Source organism: Scyliorhinus torazame, chromosome 20 (genome assembly GCF_047496885.1).
Source record: "Scyliorhinus torazame isolate Kashiwa2021f chromosome 20, sScyTor2.1, whole genome shotgun sequence".
Lineage (NCBI taxonomy): Eukaryota > Metazoa > Chordata > Chondrichthyes > Carcharhiniformes > Scyliorhinidae > Scyliorhinus > Scyliorhinus torazame.
The window spans coordinates 109678663-109705749 of NC_092726.1; positions in this window are offsets into that span (position 1 = coordinate 109678663).

Here is a 27087-nt window from a genome sequence, read left to right on the forward strand (position 1 = left end):
GCCGACTAGCGCCCAAAATGGCGCAAATCATGTCGGACATCGCGCCGCCCCAAAGGTGCGGAATGCTCCGCATCTTTGGGGGCTGAGCCCCAACCTTGAGGGGCTAGGTCGGCACCGGACGAATTTCCCCCCCCGCCAGCTGGCGCTGAAATGACATCTCCGGGCGGCGCATGCGCGGGAGCTTCAGCGGCCGCTGACGGCCTTCCCGCACATGCGTAGTGGAGAGAGTATCTTCTGTCTCCGCCATGGTGGAGACCGTGGCGAAGGCGGAAGGAAATGAGTGCCCCCGCGGCACAGGCCCACCGTGGGGGCACCCCCCGGGGCCAGATCGCCCCGCGCCCCCCCCCCCAGGACCCCGGAGCCCGCCCGCGCCGCCTTGTCCCGCCGGTAAGGTAGGTGGTTTCATTTACGCCGGCGAGACAGACATTTTAGCGGCGGGACTGCGGCCCATCCGGGCCGGAGAATCGCGGGGGGTGGGGGGGCGCCAACCTGCGCGGCGCGATACCCGCCCCCGCCGAATATCCGGTGGTGGAGAATTCGGCAACCAGCAGGGGCGGGATTCACGCCAGTCCCCGGCGATTGTCCGACGCGGTGGGGGGTCGGAGAATCCCGCCCCAGTTTTCAAACCAATCCTCCGACTTCACTGAAAACATTGCCCCTCTTGTTCAGTGTGTGTCTGTGTGTGTTGCTGAGTGGAGCTTCAGTTTGAAGTGACAGAGCTTGAAGCAAGAGCTGTTGGTGGTGTGAGGAAGTGGAGTTCCCCGATCCAACCTGCCCCAGCTTGTGTGGTGGGAGTGGGACCACCTGGGGCTCCAGGCCCAGCCTCCTGTCCTCCCACCCCTCTGCCTGAGGTGGGTGTGCGACCATCCAGGGCTGTAGGCCCAGTCTCCTCTCCGCCCTCCCCTCTGCCTGGGGTGGGAGTTGGACCATCCAGGGCTGCAGGCCCAGCCTCCTGTCCTCCCACCACTCTGCCTGAGGTGGGAGTGGAACCACCTGGGGCTGCAGCGAAATACTTTGTTTTGGGCTCCGGCAGAGCTGAAGACTGTGGTCCGCCTGCTTTACCACCTGCGTCTGGTGTGGGGCATCTTTGGACATTACTTTAGGCCTCCAGGGCTGAAGAACGCTGCCCCGCTCTGCTATTGCCCTGCGGCGCCTTCCCTTGTGGTCCCTGCATTTAGGCTGCCACCTCCCCACCTTCCCTGTCCTTTGCCGTTTTACACGGCCGGGTGGTACCAGGGGTGGGCATGGCCAGCACCTCGGGGGCATCCTCCACTCTGCCGGGGGCAGGGCGGCCAAGACATCATGCGGGGGCGGCAGCCTCCCGTCGCTCCGCTGCCTCCGCGGCAGCTGGGGGTGAAGTGCTATGCCCACCCTACCATGACCATTGAGGCGGGCACCCGTGAGATGGGCGGGGTTCTCGGCCCTCGGCCATCGTAGCCGCCTCGCGGATGTACGGCAAGGCCGTGTTCTTCCTGCGGGCCGAGCAGGCGGCCCACCGGGCCCTGGAAAGGGAGCTCACGGTGGGCGGGACACACGTGGCGGTGGAGTCGCTGGAGGCCACCTCAGAACGTGTTGTTCTATCAAAAGTCCCGCCCTCCCTCCCCACTCAGCTCCTCCTCCCTCATCCCAACCTACTGGGGGTCTCGCTGCCCCCTCCCCGGGTGAGGGGGATGGGGCTTGCTGCCCCCTCCCCGGGTGAGGTGGGTGGGCCTCGCTGCCGCCATCCCGGGAGAAGGGGGTGGATTTCGCTGCCCCCTCCCCGTATGATGGGGGTGGGTCTCGCTGCCCCCTCCCCGGGTGAGGAGGTGGGTCTCAATGCTCCCACCCCAGGTGAGGGGGGTCGGTCTTGCTGCCCCCTCCCAGGGTGAGGGGGGTGGGTCTCTCTGCCCCCTCCCCGGTTGAGTTGGGGTACTTGCTGCCCCCTCCCCGGCTGAATGGGGGGTCTTGCTGCCCCCTCCCCGGGTGAGGGGGGTGGCGGGGGTTTACCGTGCTGGTTCCCATCCCTGACACCCAGCCCTGCGCACAGAATAAGAAAACCAAGGCCAGCGGCCTGCGAGGGATCTGCCTGAGGACGACCCTGGGGTTGGGGTCTACCCGGCCTAGGGTTAGCCTGTGGGCCCATCCCGCCCACACTCCATGTGGCGGGGGACTCGAGTTCAGGTGGTGGCCGTTCAGTGGAGGAAGGCGGCTTGGTGGCAGGTGAGGAGGAGGATTTAGACGCTCTCTGCAGCGAGGCAGAGGGCACCCTCACACCCAGCACCGAGTCTCCCCTCATCCACTCAGGGGAACTCCCAACATTTCTGGGTAAACATCACGGTCACCCAGATTGTTTGCGGCTGCCCCCGGGTAGCTGGGGAAATCTGGGGCTGCTCCTTGGCTCCGCCCGCGCCTATGCCAGAGAGGCCCGGGAGTTCGATCAAGACTAGGAGGAGCAGCGCCAAGCTGCTCAGTTCCTTGTGGGACTCCTGAGGGAGTGGAGTTAAACCTCCCGTCCCTCTGAGCACTAAAGGTATCGGTAACGGACAGACAATACGACTGACATGGAGGTAACCATCGCCAGCCTAAACACCAACGGCAGCAGCCACGCGCACCACCGTTTCCAGTTCTTGTCTATCCTCCGGGACGGAAAGTACGGGGTGTGCTTCCTGCAGGAAACCCAGGCCATCCGGGTGACGAAGCTCAGTGGACCCTGGAGGGGCAAGGAGGAGTCTTCATGAGTCACCTGGCCCCACGTTCGGGCGGGGTGGCTATCTTGTTGGCTCCACATTTCCAGCCGGAGATCTTGGAGGGTCAAGGAGCCGGTGCCAGGCCGTCTGCTGCACCTAAAGGCCCGGGACGGGGCAGTGGTGATTCACTTTGTAAATGTATCCGCTCCCGTGGCCGGACCGCAGCAGGCGACTTTCTTCCAAAAGGTGTCCACTCTTCTCGGCATCATCCCGGTGGGCGAGTGCATCGTCCTCGGAGGGAATTGTAATTGCATCCTCCGGGACAAGGACCGTGGTGGAGTCCAGCGCAGCGCGGCGGCGGTGGTGAAGTTGGGGGACCTGGTTAGGTCCTTTGACTTGGTGGATGTCTGGCGGACTCTCCATCCTGAATTGCGGGTGTGCGCCTCTGTGCGGCCCCCATTCAGAGCGTCCAGAATCGACCGTCTTTACATTTCCAAGACGTACTTGCCCAGCGTTCCGACGGCCTCCATGGAGCAGGTGCCGAGCTCGGATCACCACCTGGTGTGGGCGGGTCTCGCCCCGTCCCGCGCTCAGACACGGTCCGCGTACTGGCACTTCAACAACCTGCTGCTGGAGGACGGGCGGTTGATGGACTCGTTCCGCCGTTTCTGGGGCGGCTGGAGAAGGAAGCGGGGTGGCTTCCCCTCCTTGAGGCTACGGTGGGATGTGGGCAAGGCCCAGATCCGTGCCTTCTGTTAGGGGTACACGAAGGGGTCTACGGCGGGGCGGAACTCCACGATCATCAACCTGGCTGGGGAACTCCACTACCTGGAGTCACGTCTCGCTCAGCCCGATGAGGCCCGGCCCTGGGGCTGGTGTACAGGGAGAAGAGGGGCGCACTGCGGAACCTGCAACTCGCTGGGTCCCGCGGCGCGGACGTGAGGTCGCGGATCCGTCTCCGAACGGACATGGACCGTGGCTCCCGCTTCTTCTACTCGCTGGAAAGAGGACGCGGGGCCCGTCGGCAGATTTCTACGCTGCTGGCCGACGACGGGTCCCTCGTCTCGGATCCGCAGGGGGTCAGGACCCTGATCAGGGATTTTTACTCCGACCTCTTCTCTCCGGGTCCGTCCAGCGAGGACGCTTGCAGAGTTCTGTGGGAGGATGTGCCGCAGGTCGGCCCGGAGGGCGCCTGGAAGCTCGATAATTCCATCAACCTCCAAGAGCTGACCGGCGCCCTGGACAGCCTCCCACGGGGCAAATCCCCAGGGCTGGACGGGCTGACCGTGGAGTTCTTCAGGGCGTGCTGGGACGTCCTGGGGAGCGACTATGCGGTGGTCCTGGGGGAATGTATCGCGACCGGGGAGATGCCCCTTTCGTGGCGCAGGGCCGTCATTGCCCTGCTGCCCAAGAAGGGGGATCTCCGCCGACTTAAGAACTGGCGACCGGTCTCCCTCCTCAGCACGGACTATAAAATCTTTGCCAAGGTGCTGTCTTTACGCCTTGGCCCCGTGTTGGACCACATGATCCACCCTGACCAGTCCTACACAGTCCCGGACCGCACAATATCCACCTTGCCCGGGACATTATTCATTTTACCCAGAGGACTGGTATGTCGAGCGCCTTCCTGTCTCTTGACCAGGAGAAGGCGTTCGACAGGGTGGGGCCCGGGGATTTGCTCGGGACTCTGCGAGCTTTCGGGTTCGGGTGGCATTTTGTGGCCCGGATCCGGTTACTGTCCGCCGCCTCGGAGAGTCTGATTAAGGTTAACGGGTCCCTGACGGCGCCCCTTCGCTTTGGGAGAGGAGTGCGTCAGGGCTGCTCCCTGTCCGGTCAACATTATTCCCTCTGCGTGGAGCCTTTCCTGTGCCTCCTGCGGAGGAGGTTCACGGGGCTGGTTCTGCGCAAGCCGGACGTGGGGGTGGTCCTCTCGGCGGACGCTGATGACGTGTTCCTCATGGTCACTGACCCCGGTGACCTGCGGAGGATGCGAGAGAGCCAAGCTGTCTACTCCGCCGCGTCTTCCGCACAGATTAACTGGGCTCAATGTTCCGGACTCCTGGTCGGTCCGTGGCAGATGGAACCCCTCCCGGAGGAGCTCGGGCCCTTCAGCTGGAGTCGGACCAACATCCTCTAATTGGGAGTCCATCCTTGCCCGGCAGAGGGAGCCTGGCCGGCGAACTGGCAGGAGCTGGGGACCAAGGTCACTGCTGACCTGGGACGCTGGACAGGACGGCTCCGAGTGCTGTCCCACAGGGGTCGAGTTCTTGTCATAAACCAGCTGATCGCCTCCATGCTGTGGTACCGGCTGGTCACTGACTCCACCCCCTGGCTTTGTCACACCATCCAGAGAGCCCAGCTTCGGTTACTCTGGGACAATCGACTGCACTGGGTCGCTGCGGAGGTCTGGAGTCTCCCGATTGCGGAGGGCGGTCAGGCGCTGGTGTGCCTCCGCACCCAGACTGCCACTTTCCACCCTCAGACTCTGCAGCGTTACCTGTACGCTGAGCCTCCTCCACGGTGGGGCCCTGCCGACGGATTTCTTCCCCCAGGTGCTCGGCCTGAACTACGACGTGCAGCTCCTCTTCATTGACCAGCAGGGTCTTCGGAACTCTTTGTTGGCGCTGCCCGTCTTGTACCAGGACCTCCTCAAAGTCTGAAACACGGTCTCCAGGCGCCGCAGCTCTCCCCGTCAGGGGTGGCGGCTGTCGTAAGGGAGCCGCTGCTCAGGAATCCGCACCTCCACCAATATCCATTCGGGTGGCTGGCGGAGCGGAGGGCTGTGGGTGCCGTGGGAAGGGCTGGGTGGCGGAGGGCCGGGCTGTGGGTGCCGTGGGAAGGGCTGGGTGGCGGAGGGCCGGGCTGTGGGTGCCGTGGGAAGGGCTGGGTGGCGGAGGGCCGGGCTGTGGGTGCCGTGGGAAGGGCTGGGTGGCGGAGGGCCGGGCTGTGGGTGCCGTGGGAAGGGCTGGGTGGCGGAGGGCCGGGCTGTGGGTGCCGTGGGAAGGGCTGGGTGGCGGAGGGCCGGGCTGTGGGTGCCGTGGGAAGGGCTGGGTGGCGGAGGGCCGGGCTGTGGGTGCCGTGGGAAGGGCTGGGTGGCGTGGGGCCGGGCTGGCTGACACCCCACGAGCTCGCTGAGAGGGGCGGTGTCTGTCCGGCGCCCGGCCAGTGCCATCCAAGCCTCAATGCGGCCGTGCTCGGCCCCGCGGGCACACTGGAGCTAGAGGCGGCGCGGTTGTGAGGTTGGCATCCCGGCTGAGCGAACCCCTGCTCCGACGGAATTCCACATTGATCCCAGGCCCCGGTGGACCCGCCGGGCGCCGGCGCCCCACAGCCGCAGCCGCCTCATGGAAATACCCTCCGTGCCTCTCCGCACTGCGCGGAGGGGTTTCCTGTCCGGCCTGCTGCTGCACACCTTCCACCGCCTTTACCTCGCCCGCCCTCCCCACACGCGTCCGGCAGCGGAGGTCCCTGCTGGGGGGCCCTCTACGGAGGTGTCCTCCCCATAGAACTGGGGGAGCTGGAGTGGAGGGTGCTGCACACGGCAGTGCCGCCCAATCACAGAGTCTATCACTTCTCGGCCTCCCCACAGACCTGCCTCTTTTGCGGCCTGGTGGGGACCGTGAAGCTTGTCCATGTTGTCTGTCCTCGGCTGCTCTCCCGCTTTGATTTCTTGGCAACGTTGTTGTTGAGGTTTTCTTTGCACTTCAGCCCCACGCTCCTGATCTACGGACATCCGGTGCGGAGGGGGTCGGGGAAGGCGGAGGATCTCCCCGTGAACCTGCTCCTGGGCCGGGCCAAACTTCCCATTTATAAGCCCAGGTAGCGGGCGACGGAGGGGGCCGTCCGGCCCGGCTGTTTGCCCCTCTTCCGCGGCCTGGGTGGCGACCTGGTGTCCCTGGAGCGGGAGCATGCGCTGTCCACGGGCGCACTCGAAGCTTTCCGGGCTCGGTGGGCCCCGCAGGGGTTGGGCTGCCGGACAACCCGGATTCTCACACTTTCATTTGACGGCGTTTTGTTAAGTTTTTGTTTCTCCTTTTAGTTCTTTTTGGGTTGTGCTCCGCCCGTCGTTTTGGAGTCCACCCCCTTTTCTTTCTCCCTCAGTTACTTTGTGTTGTTTTACTCAGTTGCTACAATAGGCATCATGCAGCACACTCGTCCCCTGCTACATGGAGAGAAATGTGGCCGGGCTTCACCTCACAGGAGGGGAAAAAACACATTATTTTTTTTTGCCTTCTTTGGCCTTAAATGTATAATTAATAGCAGTAACACCTTATAAAAGGTGCTGCGAGTTTGTGTAACTGAGAGGGAGAATCTTGGCCTCTTGCTGTGTTTCTAGTTTAAACATTTTCCTGCGTATTAGTTAACTTTCTCCCCCTTTTCCCAGGAATTTGAATTTTGATGACTGCAATGTGACCAGGAATCTTTGGACAAGGTATTTTCTACAGAGAACACGTGGATGAACCCTTTGGTGGGTGACAATGTGTAAATTAAAAATCTGTAATATGAAGCTGTCTAAATTTTGTTTATGAACACAAAATAACAGGGTTCTTTGAAATCTGGGTGTCCTGAAAAGGGGGCGGGGTTGGTTTCATTGCCTGAGCCCCGTTCACTCTCCGTATAACCTGTTAACTATTTTAAACGACACTCAACACTGCTGACAGCACCTTCTGGGATCTTTCTGTGTACCAATGGATTTTGTTTTAAAAAGGTTTTTCTCAGTTTTGAGAGGCAGTTTAACTCTTTCAGAGGATTGAAGGGAGTTCTTTAGACTTGGTCCAATCCACACACACAGGATGATGGGGGAGGAAGGGGTTTAGATCCAGGCGGGAATGGGGCTCGTAGCAGGAGTGAGAGGGTGGGGGAGAGGACAGACAGCATCCCACCTGGTTAGGTACACATTGCTGCTGCTGTGGGATCTTGCTGTTCATGCACAGGCCTGTGGACTTTGCCCGCAAAGTAATTGTGATCACAATTCTTAAATGAAAATAGTACATGGACTGCAAAGTGGGTTCCAAGGTCTCACATTTCAAAGTCTTAGGAGTGAGTGAGTTGATGAACCGTTTTCACAGGGGACTGAGGGGATATTCAGCCAGGATCACACTGCTGCGTGTGGGATCTTACTGTGTAATCAATACTGCCGTCAGTGTGTACAATACAACAATGGTGCAGAAACAGAGAAAGAGAGAGAGAGAGAAATCCCAGATCAGAAACTCTGAACTCAATTTTGAAAGTGGTATCATTTTGGCGATCTCCCTGTGCACACGTTGCCAGCAGAATTCACAAAATTAATACGAGTGGGGTCACTTTAGGGCAGCAGGGTTGCGCAGTGGGTTAGCACTGCAGCCTCACGCCGCCGAGATCCCAGGTTCTATCCCGGCTCTGGGTCAGTGTCCGTGTGGAGTTTGCACATTCTCACCGTGCTTGCGTGGGTTTCACCCCTAACACCCATCGTTGTGCAGGGTAGGTGGATTGGCCGCGCTAAATTGCCCCTTAATTGGAAAAAATGAATTGGGTATTTTAAATTTATAAAAAGAATAATAAAAATAAAATATATAGTGGGGTCACTTTCAAAACAAATTCATCTACTGTAAAGTTTTCTCGATGGCCCGGAATAAAAGTCCCTTAACTTGAAGCGGATATAATTCTGGAATGAAGCCTGTATTTTAGGCCGAGACATAAATATGAGGGTGAAATTCCATCCGCAGAGGGCCATTTGAATTCAGGTTACTGTGGTTGTGATAGTTGGATTCCTGTGCCTGACCCTTTCTCTCTCTCTCTCCTTCCCAACTACTGGGGAACGGGGGTGAGAGAGAGAGAGAGAGAGAGAGCGAAGTACAGAAAGAGTGTGTATTGGGGGGGGGGGAGGGGCGGGGGGGAGGGGGAGGGAGTTTAGAGAGAGTGAGAGGAGAAAGACAGAGAGAGGATGAAGGGAGAGGGAGGCTGTGAAAATGAGAGGCTTTCTCTCCCTCTCTCCCTTCTTTCCATTCTTGTCTCATTCTCTCTGTCTTCCCAGCGTTCTGCCGATATCTGTCCATCTCTCTCCAGCATTTTAGTGTCTCTTTAAACCTTTAATCTATGAAAACCACCCCACAAACTGCAATGGGGAATCTCATCACATCTTTCTGGGGATACTCTGATTTGGGAATAGAATAGAAATAAATGCTGGGAGGACGATTTTAAAAAGTCTCCGAACGGACCGGTCAGTGGGTTTCCCAGTTTAAAGAGGGGTGTTTAACTCTTTCTGGGGACAGTGGATGTGTCTCCAGACTCGGAATACCCATGGTGTTCAGGGGTGGGAATATAGGGGCGTAGGTGGAGATGGAAGAAATAATATAGCAGGCAATGGAAGGAACATGACCCCCCCCCCCCTGCTCACCTGCCTGTCCCTGACAGGATCACATTGCTGTGTGTGGGATCCTGCTGTGCATCAATGGCCTGCTGCATTTCCTGAACTTCAACTTAGAGACCACACAAATTTAAAATTAAACTAGTTGTCTGAGTGTAAAGCAGTCGGGAGGAGGTGAGGGACTGGGTCTGAAATGAATAGGCCGCAGCCTGGGTAAAGGTTTGTCCTCAAGCCCAGAGTGGTGTTTGTGTTTTAGACAGGGCGGTGGGATTGGAAGGATTTCTGATTGGGTTTTGTGGTGAAATATCCCTGTCTCTATCCCTCCAGCTTTCTATCTCTCTCTTTCCTATCTCTCCCTGTTCCCAATCTCTCCCTCTTTCCAATCTCTCCCTCTTTCCAGCCATTTCTTTCTATATTTCACCTTGTAATAAATATAAAAGAAAATCCCAATGCGATTTGACGAGAGATAAGAGAGAGGGAGAGGGGAAACAGAGAGAGGGTGGAGGGAGAGCGAGAGAAAAAGAGAGGTGGAGAGAGAGGATGGGGGGAGATAGAGAGAAAAAGAAAGGGGAGAGGTCGGTCGGAGGGAGAGCGAGAGGAAAAGAGGGGGGAGAGAGGGGGAGGGAGAGCGAGAGAAAAAGAGAGGGGGAGAGAGAGGGTGGGGAGGCGATAGAGAGAAAAAGAGAGGGGGGAGAGAGGGGGGGAGGGAGAGCGAGAGAAAAATAGAGAGGAGAGAGGTCGGAGGGAGATGGAGAGAAAAAGAGAGGTGGAGAGAGAAAGACAGAGAGAGATAGAGTGTAAAAGACAGGATCTGTGGGTGGAGTTCTGCTGTGTGCAGTCAAGCACGGCCCAGTTACATTTTGTTTTAGAAAGTGCGATTTTACACAAACTCCAATCCTGAGACAGTCGATTTGAAAATGTCTCCTGAGGGAAAGAAGCCCAGAGAGAAAAAGGGAGGGAGTGTGGGAGAAATTCCCTGTCTCTTTCTTCCCCAGCGCACCTCCCCCCTCCCCCACCGGACCTCCTCCTCCCCCACCACAAGCCCCTCTCTCTCTCTCTCTCTCCAGCTACTTCTCTCTATATTTCCTCTTCCAATAAAATGATAGAAACACCAATGTGATTTGTCGTTATTTGAATGGGGGGCAGGCGGGGTGGGGAATGTGTGTGGGTGGGGGGGGCGTGGAGGTGGGAGGGGGGTTGAGTGGGAGGTTGTTAAGAGAGACACAGGATTATGGACTGGGCTCCTGTCTCCATCATGTTTATTTATTGTGGGATCCTGCTGTGCACACTGCAACATGTAAACGTGAACACATCACCTTTCCTAATGTTGCCGAGGTGCTGGAATTGAAGTTGTAAATGTGAGGCTGTGTGAGGGATTGTTTCTAATCCCATAATATCTCCTGTGCTGAAGATGGGCTGATTAGTGACGTGTTAGTGATGGGGAGGGAGATGCATGTGTGTGTGTGTGTGTGTGGGGGAGGGGGGGGTAATTCAGTCACCGAGTTCTCCAAAGTCTCCAAACTTTCCCCCACTCCCCCCGCCTCACTGCCAGTTTTAAAGAGGGACTTTCATTTCATTTCATTGAGACAATTTGCCAATTGCACAGTGCCCGTGTTTTACTGGAATGTCAGTGTTGTGTGTGGAAAAGCCCAGGGCAGCGTTTGAATTGACTTTGACAAAGTTTCTGCTTGTCAGATTCTTTGTCTCTTTCCCCGTCTTACTCCCCGAGTCAGAGAAATGGGTGAAGAGAGAGTGGCGAAGGAGGGGAGAGAGCGAGGGAAACAGGAATAGAGAGAAGAATAGAGGTAGAGTTTGATTGGATGGTCAAAGAGGGGATGGGGAGGGGGGCGTAGGCACACAGTATCTGGGGGTCTCCAGTGTGGAGTCAGTGCCCTGCTCCCAGTCTCAGGGGGGTGGGGCAGGGGAGGGGTTAGGTTATATCTCCCCCCCCTCCCCAAAAGGTGTTTTACAGTCTATGAACTAGTTTAATTTGACATTGTGTGTGGTCACTAAGCGGACAGTCCAGGAAAGGCTGCAGGCCATTGGTGCAAAGCAGGATCCCACAGACAGCAATGTGATCCTATCCGGATGAGGAGGTGGGAAACATACTTTTCTTCCCCGCTTGCTGTCATCCTCCCTCACTCACCCCCGTTTTCTCCACCCTCTCTCTGTACACCCCCCCCCCCCACCCGTGAACAGCATCTGTATTGCCAGTCTGCAGACATATCCCCTCTGCCCCCAGAAAGAGTTCCCCTGACCACTTCGCACTGACAACTCAGCTGCCCATTCCTTTAGGAGTCTTTTTCCAATCACCCTTCCAGCAAATATTTCTATTCCCAAATCAGGTGCAGAAAGTGGAAGAAGTTAGCGGAAGCTGAGTTTAAAGTTGTTTAACACCAGACTGCATTCTGGATTCATGCTGGCAGGTTTATACATTGCGATGACGTGAGGCTTTAGTGACAGGTACAGGAATCTGTTTGAATTGAGATTTAGTGACGGGCTGACTTTCAATTTGTCCCTTCGTCTCTCTTTCTCTTTCCCCATGTCTCTCTCTATTTCCTCCTCAGTCTTTGTCACGTTCTGCCTCTCTCTGACTGTCTGGCTCTCCCTGTCTCCCGCTCTCCGACTGTCTCTCTCTCTCTCTCTTTATCTGTCTCTCTCTCTCTCTTTACCTCTCTCTCTCTCCCTCTATCCCTGCGTTTATGTCTCTGCCAGTCTCTCCCTCACTCTCCCTCCCTCTCTCTCACTCTGACTGTCTGTCTCTCTCTCTCTCTTTACCTCTCTCTCTCCCTCCGTCCCTGCCTTGATATCTCTGCCAGTCTCTCCCTCACTCTGTCTTTCTCTCTCTCTCTGACTGTCTCTCTCTCTCTCTTTACCTCTCTCTCTCCCTCCGCCCCCGCCTTTATATCTCTGCCAGTCTCTCCCTCACTCTGTCTCTCTCTCTCTCTCTGACTGTCTCTCTCTCTCTTTACCTCTCTCTCTCTCTCCCTCCGTCCCTGCGTTTATGTCTCTGCCAGTCTCTCCCTCACTCTCTCTCCCTCTCTCTCTCTCTAACTGTCTCTCTCTCTCTCTTTACCTCTCTCTCTCCCTCCGCTCCTGCCTTTCTGTCTCTACCAGTCACTCCCTCTATCTCCTCCCCACCCGTCTTTTTCTCTCTCTCTCCAGAAACAGTAAACACTTGGAATAGAACATAGAACATAACACAGTACAGCACAGAACCGGCCCTTCGGCCCTCGATGTTGTGCCGAGCATTGTCCGAAACCAACGTCAAGCTATCCCACGCCCTGTCATTCTGGTGTGCTCCATGTGCCTATCCAATAACCGCTTGAATGTTCCTAAAGTGTCCGACTCCACTATCACAGCAGGCAGTCCATTCCACACCCTAACCACTCTCTGAGTAAAGAACCTACCTCGGACATCTCTCCTATATCTCCCACCCTGAATCTTATAGTTATGCCCCTTGTAACAGCTGCATCCACCCGCGGAAATAGTCTCTGAACGCCCACTCTCTCTATCCCCCTCATCATCTTATAAGCCTCTATTAAGTCGCCTCTCATCCTCCTCTGCGCCAAAGAGAAAAGCCCTAGCTCCCTCAAACTTTCCTCATAAGACCTATCCTGCAAACCAGGCAGCATGCTGGTAAATCTCCTTTGCACACTGATGCACGAGCAATGGCCACTGAAGCGAGGTTGTAGTCCAACTGAAGGCTTTAATAAGCTCGACGTTTCCCCCAGCAGCTCAGGTTGGGGCGGCACGGTTTCTTATACCCCGCTTTTCAGGGCGGAGCTTTCATACATTCTAACCAATAGAAAGCATTCAGTTTCCACCAATGGTGCTTCAGCCTATCAGGTACCGTAATACCTATGATACCACATTCACCCCCTGTTAAAAAAGAGTCCGGCGGGGGTGGTGGCCTGAAACTACAAAACATGGCAACATGGTATAATTAGTTATGGAGGTACCGTAATACCTCCGTACAGCGTTTAGTAACTATTTACAAGTCTGATAGCTGTGTACATTTGATGGTGTATATTTACAGATTACAATTAAAATGAAGCAATCAGTCGATCGGGGGCCCTGGCCGTCCTCTGTGATCGTCGGAGCTTTTTTTGACTCCGGTGGAGGCTCGGGCGTCTGAGACTCCGGGAGCGTGGCTTCGATCTCCATGGCTGCTTCGGCACCCCTAGATGGCGCTGGTGGAGAAAACGGTTGTCCTGGGAAGGGAGCGCCTGCGGGGGGCGTCGGTGGGTGGGGGAGGAGGGGGGGCGCCCTCGGCGGGACCGGTGGAAGGCCCGAGCCTCCGGTAAGGTGCTGCCATGGAGGGGAGGGTGGGGCTGGCGGCTGGAATGTGCATGGGGTTCCGGCGTGCACCAGGTCCCATAGGGAGACCGTATCTTGTCGGCCGTCGGGGTACGAACCGTAGGCGTACTGGCGGTTAGCATGGAGCAGATGGACCCTCTCGACCAACGGGCCCGACCTGTGTGCCCGCACGTGTTTTCAGGGTAGGATGGGACAGGGCGCTGCCAGCCAGGTCGGGAGCGAGGTCCCAGAGGAGGATTTCCTGGGGAAGACAAGGAGACGTTCGTGAGGTGTTTGGTTGGTTGTGGTACAAAGCAGTGACCGGATGGAGTGGGCATCCGGGAGGACTTCTTGCCAGCGGGAGACTGGGAGGTTCCTGGACCGTAGGGCCAGTAGGACGGTCTTCCAGACGGTTCCCTTCTCCCTCTCTACCTGTCCGTTACCCCGGGGGTTGTAACTGGTCGTCCTGCTCGAGGTGATGCCCTTGCTGAGCAGGTATTGACGCAGTTCGCCGCTCAGAAAGGAGGACCCCCTATCACTGTGTATGTAAGCGGGGAACCCGAACAGTGCAAAGATACTATGGAGGGCCTTGATAACGGTGTTTGCGGTCATGTCGGGGCAAGGGATGGCGAACGGGAACAGTCCTCGTTAATCACGTTCAGGAAGTACGTGTTGCGGTCGGTGGAGTGGAGAGGGCCTTTGAAGTCCATGCTGAGGCGTTAAAAGGGACGGGACACCTTTATCAGGTGCACTCTCTCTGGCCGTTAGAAGTGCGGTTTGCACTCCGCGCAGATTTGGCAGTCCCTAGTGGCTGTCCTGACCTCCTCGATGGAGTCGGGCAGGTTGCAGGTCTTGACAAAATGGAAAAGGTGAGTGGCCCCCGGGTGGCAGAGGTCCTCGTGGAGGGCTCGGAGGCTGTCCACTTGTTCGGTGGCACATGTGCCGTGGGACAGGGGGTCAGGAGGTTCGTTTAGCTTTCCGGGACGATACAAGCTCTCGGAATTGTAGGTGGAGAGTTCGATCCTCCACCACAAGATCTTGTCATTTATTATCTTGCCTCGCTGTGCATTATTAAACATCAAAGCAACCGACCGTTGGTCAGTGAGGAGAGTGAATCTCCTGCCGGCCAGGTAATGCCTCCAATGTCGCACAGCTTCTACTATGGCCTGGGCCTCCTTTTCGACTGAGGGGTGGCGGATTTCGGAGGCATGGACGGTACTGGAGAAGAGGGCCACGGGTCTGCCTGCTTGGTTGAGGGTGGCCGCCAGAGCTACGTCGGACGCATCGCTCTCGAACTGGAAGGGGAGGGACTCGTCGATGGCGTGCATCGTGGCCTTTGCAATGTCTGCTTTGATGCGGCTGAAGGCCCGGCGGGCCTCTATCGACAGGGGAAGAACTGTGGAATGGATCAGGGGATGGGCCTTTTCTGCGTAGTTGGGGACCCACTGGGCATAGTAGCTAAAACACCCGAGGCAACGTTTCAGGGCCTTGGAGCAGTGAGGGAGGGGGAACTCCATAAGGGGGCGCATGCGTGCAGGGTCTGGGCCTATAAATCCATTTCGCACCTCGTAGCCGAGGATGGCGAGATGGTCGGTGCTAAACACAGATTTATCCTTGTTGTATGTAAGGTTAAGGATTTTAGCGGTCTGGAGAAATTTTCGGAGGTTGGTGATGTCCTGTTGGTCATGGCCGCAGATAGTGAGATTATAGAGATACGGTAATGTTGCCGGTAAACCGTACCGGTCAACCATTCGGTCCATCTCGCGCTGGAAGACCTTGGCTCATGTCACAACAATGATTACTAGAATTAAAACCTGAGATATAATTGTTAATGTCAGCGACATGCAAAATATTTCAAAATGCATATTATAGTAGCAAGTTAAAAAAAATCAAGACATATCGTTAGTGATCAATGGATTGAATGTAACCAGTTCCTTCCCATGAGCATTCTGTCGGAATATTATCGGCGTTTTAATGGTCTGTGTTTGGTTCTCAGTTCCATCAGGTCCGGTTTCCGAAGCTGCGCGCGGCATTCACCATTCCCGCAGCCGGTCAATGAGGTTTCCCGCTGTGGCCACCCCACGGCGTCGGGAAACCCGCGGACATGGGAGCGCTGCCGGCGAAGGGGAGGATCCTGCCGAGGGAGAATCCCATTGATTGGGATTGTGAGCTGAACAAATGCATTTTTAATTGATGTTATTATCGTTGTGTGGTCAAGAATTACAGATTCTATTCCATTGAATAACAATCTCAATGTCATTATTGTATAAACAATAATTAGAAACTGTATGTTATTATTGGAATGAACAATCCTTCGGCAATCACAGAGAAAGATGCAATGAAATGTTTTCAGTCATTTGCTGTGTTTAATGGACTGAAAAATAATTTTCTATTTTCTATTGATGTTGCGAAATAATAATTGGTTGTAATGTTTGTTGAACTTCAACATAATGAACAAACACGTAATGAATGAATGAGTTAATTGTTTATTCGACCAAGCAGTGAGTTCGAATTCATTCTAATTATTGGGATAAATTACGTTAACAGGTGACTGATCTTCGACAGAAAATAATTAAATAGTTCAAGTAATAAACACTCCATCTGTCATAATTTCACCGGTTTCAAGATATTTAATATCTGGACTCCGGATAGGATTTGGATTTGTTTGTTGTAACGTGTACCGAGGTACAGTTACAATGAATTTTCTATTCCAGATCTAACAGACCATTTAGTCGATGAAAAGAAACCAAAGTACGTAATAGGGCAACAAAAGGTCCACACTGCAAATACCGAGACACCGGCATCGAGTGAAGCATCCAGGAGTAGTATTAATCAGATCAGTCCAGAAGAGGGTCGTTTCGCAGTCCAGTAACAGCGGGGAAGAAGCTGTATTTGAATCTGTTTTTGCGTGTTCTCAGACTTTTGTATCTCCTGACCGATGGCAAAAGTTTGCAGAGTTAGTAAGCAGGTTGGATGGCTCTTTGATTATGCTGCCCGCTTCCCCAAGGCAGCAGTAGACACAGGCAATGGATGGGAGGTGGGTTCGTCTGATGGACGAGGCGGTGTTCACGACTCTTCGATGTTTCTTGCGGTCTTAGGCTGAGCAATTGCTACACAACGCTGTAATGCAGCCAGATAGGATGCGTTCGATGCTGCACCTGTAAACGTTGGTAAGAGACAGTGGGGACATGCCGAATTTCCTTAGTTTCATGAGGAAGTATAGGCCCTGTTGTGATTTCTTAGTGGTAGCGTCGACGTGCTTGGAGCAGACAGATTTTTGGTGATGTGCACAACAAGGAATTTGAAGCTATCAACCATCTCCACCTCGGCCCCGCTGATACACACAGTAGTGTGTACAGTACTTAGATTCCTAAAAACAATGACCAGATCTTTCGTTTCCCGTCATTGAGGGAGAGATTGTTGTCGCTGCACCACTCTACTGGATTCTCTACCCCCTCCCGTATTATGACTTATCGTTGTTCGAGATCTGACCGAGCAGAAAACTTTAAATAGAGTTGGAGCCACATATTGCCACACGTCCTGGCTGTATAGGTAGTGTCGTACGGGGCTAAGCACGCAGCGTTCTGGGCACCGGTAATGAGAACAATCGTGGAGAAGGTCAAAATCATTGTGTTCGAAAGCGGAGCGTTAGTCAATGAATATGAGTCTGACGTAGGAGTCCTTGTTGTGGCGATGTTCCAGCGATGAGTGTCGGGCCAGTGAGATGGCGTATGCTGAGGACCGGTTGCGGCACTATGCAAATTGTCGTGGATCGAGGCATCCGAGGAGTGTGGTGTTGATGAGCTTCATGGCCAAAATCTCGAAGCACTTCACTTCGATCGATGTCAAGGCCAACGGACGGTAGCCTTTGAGGCAAGTTGTCTGGTTCTTCTTCTTTCTGGATATTTTATTATTTTTTTCAGTAGTTGCAAAATATCCCTCTCCCATTCAACAACACCTCCACCTTATTGTAACTGTGTGAACAATTGCCCCGTCCAGGCCCCCCCTCACCATCGCCACCATATTGTGAATGTGTGTGTGTGAGGTTGTGAACACCGAACACTTCTGTCCGCCCACTCTCCACACCCTCTAAGTTATTGTGAACAGAGTTGTGAGGTTGTGAACTATTAACCCACCACATGACCTCCGCATCACCTCCCTACTTTACTGTGAGTGCGTATGAGGTTGTGAAAAATTAGCACGTACAATCGTTCCTACGTCTGCCCTTCTAAATGACTGTGAGAGAGTTAGTGTGTGAATTGGGGAACAATTGTTCCGCCCGCCGCAACCTCACCGTCCTCTTCAACTGATAGTGATCATGTGTGTGAAGTTGTGAACTATTTCCCCGTTCAATCGACACTTCAGCATATCCAATATGTTATGAGAGTGTGAGGTTGAGAACAATTCCCCATACAACCGCGGCGTCATAACTCCATCCATATTATTGAGAGTGAGTGTGAGGTTGAGAACAACTGCCGGGTCCAACCGCCCTCGTCACAACTCCCTCCACCTCAGCGTGAGGGTATTGATGTGGTGCAAAGCTGCCCCTCCCAAAGGCATACCAGCCGACTGTATTGTGAGTGTGTGAGGTTGTGGACAAGTATTCTGTCCAACTGCCCCGAACGACAAATCTGGTTAGGGAAAATCTCAAGGTTTTTTACACGAACATAAAAAGCAAGAGAGTAGCTAGGGAACGGATTGACCCACTGAAGGATAGGCAAGGGAATCGATGTGTGAAGCCAGTGGAAATGGGCGAGGTACTAAATGAATACTTTGCATCAGTATTCACCAAACAGAAGGGATTAGTGGATGTTGAGTCTGGAGAAGGGTGTGTAGATAGCCTGGGTCACATTGAGATCCAAAAAGACGAGGTGTTGGGCGTCTTGAAAACTTTTAAGGTAGATATGTCCCCAGGGCAGGATGGGATCTACCCCAGAATACTGAAGGAGGCTTGAGGGGAAATTGCTGAGGCCTTGACCGAAATCTTTGGATCCTCACAGTCTTCAGGTGATGTCCCGGAGGATTGGAGAATAGCCAGTCTTGATCCTTTGTTTAAGAAGGGTAGCAAGTATAATCCAGGGAACTATAGGCGGTGAGCCTTACGTCAGTAGTAAGGAAATTACTGGAGAGAATTCTTCGAGACAGGATCTACTCCGATTTAGAAGCAAATGGACGTGAGAGAGCATAGTTTTGTGAAGGGGAGGTCGTGTCTTACTCAATTGATAAAGTTTTTAGAAGAGGTCACAAAGATGATTTATGCAGGTAGGGCAGTGGATGTTGTCTATATGGACTTCAGTAAGGCCTTTGACAAGGTCCCTCATGGCAGACTGGTACAAAAGGTGAAGTCACATGGGATCAGGGGTGAGCTGCCAAGGTGGATACAGAACTGGCTACTTCATAGAAGGCAGAGAATAGCAATGGAAGGGTGCTTTTCTAATTAGAGGGCTGTGACCAGTGGTGTTCCACAGGGATTAGTGCTGGGACCTTTGCTGTTCGTAGTATATATAAATAATTCGGAGGATAATGTAAGAGGTCTGAGTAGTAAGTTTGCAGACGACACAAAGGCTGTTGGAATTGCGGATAGCGATGAGGACTGTCAGAGGATACAGCAGTATTTACATCGTGTGGAGACTTTGGTGGAGAGATGGCAGATGGAGTTTAATTCGGACAAAGGTGAGGTAATGCATTTTGGAAAGTCTAATGCAGGTAGGGAATATATAGTGACGGGTAGAACCCTCAAGAGTATTGAAAGTCAGAGAGATCTAGGAGTACAGGTCCACAGATCACTAAAAGGGGCAACACAGGTGGAGAAGATAGTCAAGAAGGCATACGACATACTTGCCTTCATTGGCCGGGGCACTGAAGAGAAGAATTGGCAAGTCATGTTGCAGCTATAAAGAACATTAGTTAGGCCATACTTGGAGTATAGTGTTCAATACTGGTCGCCGCACTACCAGAAGGATGTGGAGGATTTAGAGAGGGTGCAGAAGAGATTTACCAGGATGTTGCCTGGTATGGAGGGCATTAGTTATGAGGAGCGGTTGAATAAACTCGGTTTGTTCTCACTGGAACGACGGAGGTTGAGGGGCGACCTGATAGAGGTCTACAAAGTTATGAGGGGCATTACAGAGTGGATATTCAGAGGCTCTTCCCCAAGGTAGAGGGGTCAATTACTAGGGGGCATAGGTTTAAGTTGCGAGGGGCAAGGTTTACAGGAGCTGTACGAGGCAAGCTATTTACACAGAGGATAGTGCGTGCCTGGACCTCGCTGCTGGAGCAGGTGTTGGAATCAGGGACGATGGTGACATTTAAGGGGCATCTTGCCAAAACATGAATAGGATGAGAATAGAGGTATACGGACCCAGGAAGTGTAGAAAATTGTAGTTTAGTCGGTCTGCATGGTCGGGACTGGCTTGGAGGGCCGAAGGGCCTGTTCCTGTGCTGTACTTTTCTTTGTTCTTTTTACACCTTCCAACTTATTGTCAGTGTGTGTGTGAGGTTGTCAACTCCTGCCCCATCCATTGGGCTCGTCATCCGCCAGATTATTGTGAGTGTGTGACGTTGTGAACATCTCGCCCATCCAGCCGGTTCCTACTCCCCCGCCTTACTGTGAGTGTGTGTGACGTTGTGAACATCTGGCCCATCCAGCCGGTTCCTCATCCCCCACCTTACTGTGAGTGTGTGTGACGTTGTGAACATCTGGCCCATCCAGCCGGTTCCTCATCCCCCACCTTACTGTGAGTGTGTGTGATGTTGTGAACATCTGGCCCATCCAGCCGGTTCTTACTCCCCCGCCTTACTGTGAGTGTGTGTGACGTTGTGAACATCTGGCCCATCCAGCCGGTTCCTACTCCCAACTTTACTGTGAGTGTGTGTGACTTTGTGCACACCTGCCCGATACTGCGGCACCTCAAGCCTTCCATCAGGGTCCCAGTTTCGAATCCAGAATTGGGTCACTGTCTGTAGAGAGTCTGCACGTTTTCTCCCTGTCTACGAGGGGGTCCTGCGGGGGCTCCTGTTTCTTCCCACAGTTCCCAAAAGTTAGGAATGTGGCGACCAGGGGCTTTTCACAGTAACTTCATTGCAGTGTTAATGTAAGCCGACTTGTGACAATAAAGATATTTATAATTATTTTAATCATTATTATATTATGACTATGTGTGTGAGGTTATGGAAAATTATCCCGTCCGGCCGCTCCCTCACCTGCACCTATGAATTTGATAGAATTTAGTCTTCCAATATGTTCATAAATAGAGTTTGCGATGTTTTCGTTCCCTCGCGTGCGCATGGTGGCACAGTTGTTCGCACTGCTGCCTCACAGCTCCATGGTCCCAATGTTCAATTCCGGCCTCGGATGGTTCAATTCCATCCGAGGCCGTTGCATGGAATTTTTACTTTCTCCCCGTGTGTGACTGGGTTCCCTCCGGTTGCTCCGGTTTCCCCACAGTCCAAAGATGTGCACGTTTGGTGGATTGGTCATGCTAAATTGTCCCTTGGTGTTCAAAAGTTTGGGTCGGGTTCCTACGTTACGCGGACAGGTTGGAAGCCTGAGGTTGAGTCGTCTGCTTTTCTCAGAGCCTGTGCACACTCGATGGGCTGAATGTCCTCCTTCTGCACTGTAAGTTCTATGATTCTATGATCATATGACCACACAAATTTCTATATACTGCTACTTACGCGTAAGTGGCATAAGGGAAATGAACCGAGTTTCTCTTCTTTCGATCCGTCACAGCACCTATAAGAAAATCGTATAGAGGCTGAAGAGGGGTTTCTGTGAGAAGCCCAAATAAAACGGTCCAGGGGCAGCATGAAAATTCATTGATGGAGACTTTACGGCGTCGATTACAGAATCAGTTAAGTTACAGCGCAGAAGGAGGCAATTCAGCCCATCGATTCTGCAGCGGTTCTACTTCAGCCCACACCTCCACCCTATCCCCGTAACCCCACGTAAACCTTTGGGACACTAAGGGCTATTTCTCACATCCAATTCACCTAACCTGCAAACTTTAGATTCTGGGAGGAAACGTGTGCACCCGCAGGAAACCCACACAGACACGTGGAGAACGGTGCAGACTCCGCACAGACAGTGACTCAAGCCGGGAATCGAGCCTGGGATCCTTGAGCTGTGACGGAACTGTGCTCAGCGCTCTGCACCATGCTACCCTAACCGATAGATGAACGTGATATGACAGGACAATTTCTCTCCAGATCGTGCTGACAGCGAGGTGTTGTAAAATGAAGATGTACTGAATGGATCAAAGACATAGATAGGAAATAATAACAGGAAGGGATAACTTATTTTGAAAAAAGTACGCAAAAAATGCAGCACAAATTTAAAAGTTAAGACCTTTGTCATTTTTTGTTTTGATTTGATTTGATTTATTATTGTCACATGTATTAGTATACAGTGAAAAGTAGTGTTTCTTGCCTGCTGTACAAACATTGCATAAGGAAGGAAGGAGAGACTGCAGAATATAATATTACAGTTAAAACAAGGTGTAGCGAAAGGATCAACTTAATACGAGGTATATCCATTCAAAAGTCTGATTGCAGCAGGGAAGAAGCTGTTCTTGTGTCGGTTGGTACGTGACTTCAAACTTTGTTATCTTTTTCCTGACGGGAGGAGGTGGAAGAGAGAATGTCCGGGGTGCGTAGGGTACTTAATTATGCTGGCTGCCTTTCTGAAGCAGCGGGAATTGTAGATAGAGTCAATGGACGGGAGGCCGGTTCACGTGATGGACTGGGCTACATTCACGACCTTTTGTAGTTTCCTGCGGCCTTGGGTAGAACAGGTTCCATACCAAGCTGTGATACAACCAGAAAGAATGCTTTCTATGGTGCATCTGTAGAAGTTGGTGAGGGTCGTAGCTGACATGCTAAATGTCCTCAGTCTTCTGAGAATGTAGTGTCGTTGGTGGGCTTTCTTAACTATTGTGTCGGCGTGGGGGAGCAGACAGGCTGTTGGTGATCGGTACACCTAAAAACTTGACGCTCTCGACCCTTTCTACTTCGTTCCCATTGATGTAGACAGGGGCATGTTCTCCACTACGCTTCCTGACGTCGATGATTATCTCCTTCGTTGTGTTGACATTGAGGGAGAGATTATTGTCATCGCACCAGTTCACCAGATTCTCTACCTCATTCCTGTACTCTGTCTCGTCATTGCCTGAAATCCGACCCACTACGATGGTGTCATCAACAAATTTAAAGATCGAGTTGGAGGGGAATTTAGTCACACAGTCATAGGTGTATAAGGAGTATAGTAGGGGGCTGAGGACACAGCCTTGTGAGGCACCGGTGTTGAGGATGATCGTGGAGGAGATGTTGTTGCCTATCTTTACTGATTGTGGTCTGTGAGTTAGAAGGTTCAGGATCCAGTCGCAGAGGGAGGAGCCGAGGCCCAGGCCACGGATTTGGAGATGAGTTTCGTCGGAATGATGGTGTTGAAGGCTGAGCTGTCGTCGATAAATAGGAGTCTGACATAGGTGTCTTTGTTATCTAGTTGTTCCATGGATCAAGGCAATCTGGGAGGGTGGAGTTGATTCATGCCACGACTAACCTTTCAAAGCACTTAATGATGATGGATGTCAGAGCCACTGGACGACAGTCATTAAGGCACGCTGCTTGACTTTTCTTTTGGTACAGGGATGAACGCCGTCTTCTTGAAGCAGATCAGGACCTCAGATTGTTGTCGAGAGAGGTTGAAGATGTCTGCAAATACCCCCGCCAGCTGATCCGCGCAAGACCGGAGTGCTCGTCCGGGTACCCCATCCGGGCCAGTGGCTTTCCAGGGGTTGACCTTCGAGAAGGCTGCTCTGACGTCTGCAGTGGTGATTTCAGTCAGACACAAGTTCATCCGAGGCTTCTGGGGTGGAGGGCTCGCTCTCGCTGACCTCTTGCTCAAATCGGGCATAGAATGCGTTGAGCTCATCAGGGAGGGGTGCGTTGGAGCCGACGATTTTACATGCCTTCATCTTGTAGCCTGTTATGTCTTGCAGACTTTGCCATATACAGCGGGGTCCGTGTGGCTAGCCTGGGACTCGAGCTTGGTCCGGGACTGTCTTTTGGCATCGTTGATGGATTTCTTTAGATCATATCTGGTTTTCTTGTAGAGGTCAGGGTCGCCTGACTTGAACACCTCAGACCTAAACTTCAGTAAGCAGAGGATATCCCTGTTCATCCAGGGTTTCCGGTTGGGAAACACGCGGATTTGCTTCTGTTGCACATAGTCTCCTAGATACTTACTAATGAAGTCAGTTACTGTAGTGGCGTTCTGGTTCAGCCTAGTCGCAGAGTTTTTAAATACTGACCAGTCCACTGACTCTAAGCAGTCCCGCAGGAGATCATCCGATTCCTCAGGCCAACAATGCACGACTTTCTTTGACGAATTCTGCCGCTTCAGTTTTTGCAAATAAGTCGGGAGCAGGAGTACAGCCTTGTGGTCAGATTTGCCAAAGTGTGGGCGGACGATAGAGCGGTAGGCATGTTTGATATTGGTGTAGTAGTGGTGCAGGAAGTTTGGGTCTCTGGTGGACAGGTGACGTGTTGGTGGTAACTTGGTCGTACGCCACTGAGCTTGGCCTGATTGAAGTCCCCAGCTACAATGAACAAGGCTTCGGGATGTTTCGTTTCAAGGCTATTTGTGGTGCTGAATATTTAGTTCAGTGCGATTTTCACATTTGCATGGGGTGGGATGTAAACTGCCGTCAGGATAACGGAGCTGAACTCCCGCGGAAGGAAGTATGGTCGGCATTTTAGCGTCAGGTATTCCAGGTCCGGGGAGCAGAAACTCGCCAGTGTTGCTCCACCTCGGCACCAGGAGGTGTTGATTAGGAGGCAGACCCCCACCTCCACTTTTCTTGCCTGAGGGCACCGTACGGTCCATTCGGTGGATCGAGAAGCCCTCTGGTTGTAGGCCACAGTCCGGTGAAGCAGGAGTGAGCCATGTCTCCTTGAAACAGAGCACACAGAAGTCCCTCAGTTCTCTTTGAAAAGTGAGTCTGGCTTTAAGTTCGTCTAGCTTGTTTTCTAGAGATTGGACATTAGCTGGGAGTGAGCTGGGCAGAGGGGCTTTGGGGCCGCGTTGTTTCACTCTCCCTTGCAGACCTGTGCGTTCTCCCCGCTTCCTGAAGTGACTGCTTCTTTTCGAGCCTGGGAGACGGTGAGAGTATGCAGTGTTCAGCGAATAGTTGTGTCCAATGAGGTTATTCACTGTGGTCGGTGTGTGGATGGAGGATTTGTGGCCTTGCTTGCGGTTCCTGCGGCGGTAAGTTGGTCTGCTCGGCCGAGCGTTCCAGCTCGCCATCGGGCTGCGGTTTGTCTTCACAGGTCGGTGGATGCCCAGACCTTGCTCTGGGGCGAAGGCCGGCAAGTGGATGGCGTCTCTGGGATCGCGGTTGCGGATGAGGCGATGGCCAGGTCCGTTTGTTGGGGTCCGCAGCGTCCTTTCCAGATCGCTGTCTTCCTTCAGAGGACGGCGACCTCTAGGCCTGCAAGTAAATTTAAAAGAGCAGTATTAGTGATTGTTAGGCTGTGGGAGTTGAGTTTTAGGAGTGTGGGGCGGCTGTAGAGAGGGGGGGGTGGAAGGAATGCTTGGAGCCTGCAGGGGGTCGCAGCTCTGTGGGTCAGTGGGGTTGGGAGCTGGGGGGTGGAGGGGGGAGGGATGCAGCTGCTGCGATGCTGGTCTAGTCGTTGGAGGGCAGCATAGTGGTGGTCCCGGCTTCTGTGTTGTTTTCTAGGTCTCTGGGAGCCAGTAGAGTGAAGGCTCAGGCTTCTAGGACGTGTCCCCGGTCTCTGGCAGCCGCTGTAGGGGGATTCCCTGGCCTGCGACTCGGGCAGCTGCTCGTACGTGGTCGGCTGCTCCGAGTCGATTTCAGAAATATATCGCCGTTCCTTCAATTTCGCTGGGTCAAAATCCTGGAACATGCCTGTCCATTTCCCCCTATGTTCCTCGCGTTCTTTGTTTTTTGGTGGATACCCGGAGCTGATCCAACTAGTGGTGCCCGTCGGACCTCATGTGGAACAACTGGTACTGAAGCAGACACCTCAGGACGAGCGTTCACTTGCGCCTCTCCAGCATCCTACATAATAATAATAATAATCGCTTATTGTCACAAGTGGGCTTCAATGGAGGTACTGTGGAAAGCCCCTAGTCACCACATTCCGGCGCCTGTTCGGGGAGGCTGGTACGGGAATTGAACCCGCGCTGCTAGTCTTGTTCTGCATTGCAAGCCAGCTGTTTAGTCCACTGTGTTAAACCAGCCCCACGTGTGAACGGCGACGTGCCTGTGCACCATACGCTTTAAACTGATTGACATGGTGCGATCCGCTTACCCCGGTTTCTGAAACAACCTGACAGACAGGCGGGCTTACTTTATCCACAATTGAATAACGGCCTTCATATTTTGCGGATATATATCATCCACGTTTGTGTACATGCATCATGACATTTTGTCACACCTCGTAATCTACTGGTAAAACTTCACCATCAAAGTATGCCAAACACTTTTTGTTCTATTTCTAGCCCATCAACAGCTGCAGCCATGTGTAGAACATAGAAAATTGCAGCGCAGTACAGGCCCTTCGGCCCTCGATGTTGCGCCGACCTGTGAAACCACACTAAAGCCCTTCTACAGTATTCCCTTATCATCCATATGTCTATCCAGTGACCATTTGAATGCTCTTAGTGGTGGCGCATCCACTACTGTTGCAGACAGGACATTCCACGCCCTTACTACTCGCTGAGTAAAGAACCTACCTCTGACATTTGTCTTATATCTATCTCCCTTCAATTTAAAGCTATGTCCCCTCGTGCTAGACATCACCATCTGAGGAAAAACGCTTTCACTGTCCACACTATCCAATCCTCTGATCATCTTGTATGCCTCAATTAAATCACCTCTTAACCTTCTTCTCTCCAACGAAAACTTTCTTATGATCTTATTAGAAGTTGATAAATTCTTGATTTCTCGAGGAATTAAGGGCTATGGAGAGAGAGCGGGTAAATGGAGTTGAAATCAGCCATGATTGAATGGTGGAGTGGACTCGATGGGCCGAATGGCCTTACTTCCACTCCTATGTCTTATGGTCTTCTGGAAAACAGCCTCAAGTCCCTCAGCCTTCCCTCATAAGATCTTCCCTCCATACCAGGCAACATCCTGGTAAATCTCCTCTGCACCCTTTCCAATGCTTCCACATCCTTCCTATAATGCGGCGACCAGAATTGCACGCAATACTCCAAATGCGGCTGCACCAGAGTTTTGTACAGCTGCAACATGACCTCATGGCTCCGAAACTCAATCCCTCTACCAATAAAAGCTAACACACCGTACACCTTCTTAACAACCCTCTCAACCTGGGTGGCAACGTTCAGGGCTCTATGTACATTGTCACCGAGATCTCTCTGCTCATCCACACTGCCAAGATTCTTACCATTAGCCCAGTACTCTGTCTTCCTGTTATTCCTTCCAAAATGAATCACCTCACACCTTTCTGCATTAAACTCCATTTGCCACCTCTCAGCCCAGCTCTGCGGCTTATGTGTGTCCCTCTGTAACTTGTAACATCCTTCCGCACTGTCCACAGCACCGACTTTAGTGTCATCTGCAAATTTACTCACCCATCCTTCTACGCCCTCCTCCAGGTCATTTATAAAAATGACAAACAGCAGTGCCCCCAAAACAGATCCTTGTGGTACACCACTAGTAACTGGACTCCAGTCTGAACATTTCCCATCAACCACCACCCTTTGTCTTCCTCCAGCTCACCAATTTCTGA